Raw genomic sequence first — 1,215 nt, 5'->3', positions numbered from 1 at the left:
AAAGGAGAGAGCCTCAGCTTGTTGCTGACTTTGAACAACTCCCCAGCACGTGTAAATCTTTAGCCCCAGACTCAAGGCCTTAGGTGGGCAGCTGTTGAATTGTGCCCCTCCCCCAACCCCTTCCTACCAAAGATATGTTTAAGTCCTAACTCCTGGTATATGTGAATGTGCCCTTATTTAGAAATAGTCTTGCAAATGTAATTAAGATGAGTCATTAGGGTGGGCCCTAACCCAGTATAGCTATTGTCCTTACAAGAGGAGATGAGACACAAAGGTGGAGACACACATAGAGAAGACAGCTGTGTGAAGATGGAGGCAGAGACTGGAGTGATGCTACCACAAACCAAGGAGTGCCTGGGGGTACCTGAAGGTAGGAGTTGTTCAGTCGCTAAGTTGTGTCCAACTCTTTGCCACCCCATGGACTGCAGCACGCCAGGCTTCCCTGTCCTTCACTGTCTCCTGGAGTTTGCTCAAACTCATGTCCATCGATTTGGTGGTGCCATCCAACCATCTCATCCTCTGTTGCCCCCTTCTCCTCATGTCCTCAATCTTTCCCAGCATCAGGGTCTTTTCCGATCAGTCAGCTCTTCACATCAGGTGGCCAAAGTATTGGAGCTTCAGCTTTAGCATCAGCTGGGAGAGACAAGGGAATATCTTCTCCTAGAGGTTTCAGAGGGAGCACTGCCCAGCCAGCATCTTGATTTTGGACTTCCAGCCTCCAGAACTGTGAGAGGATACATTTACATTGTTCTAAGCCATCCGGTTTGTGGTTCTTTGTTACAGCAGCTGTAGGAAACTAGTTCACTCACCATCTACCATGTGAGTAGAATACTCTTGTTTTTGTTAGCATGGCAGCATAGAGCAGTGCTGAGGACCGTGGGGTCTGAAGCTGAACTGCCTCCTTTATTTACTAATTATGTAACTACAGGCAAATTTGCGAATCTGTCAGTACCTCAGTGTCTTCCTCTGTAAAATGACAGTACTAACTTCACAGGGTTGTGAGGATTTTAACAAGTTAAGACACTTAGCTCAATGTTCAGAAAGGAGCAAGGACTTGGTAAATATTAGCTAGCTACTATTACTATTACCTTATATTGATAGTAAATGATATACTTTTCCATTTACAGTTGGGATATAAAGTTTTCTATCAAGTTTTAGATTAAAATTAAGTTAATTAGAAGAAGAACATTAAGTAAACGATAATATAAATGGTTG

This window comes from Bos mutus, chromosome 7, assembly GCF_027580195.1.
Source record: "Bos mutus isolate GX-2022 chromosome 7, NWIPB_WYAK_1.1, whole genome shotgun sequence".
Classification (NCBI taxonomy): Eukaryota; Metazoa; Chordata; class Mammalia; order Artiodactyla; family Bovidae; genus Bos; species Bos mutus.
The sequence above is the reverse complement of the archived record's forward strand: the minus strand, read 5'-3'. Positions refer to the sequence as shown.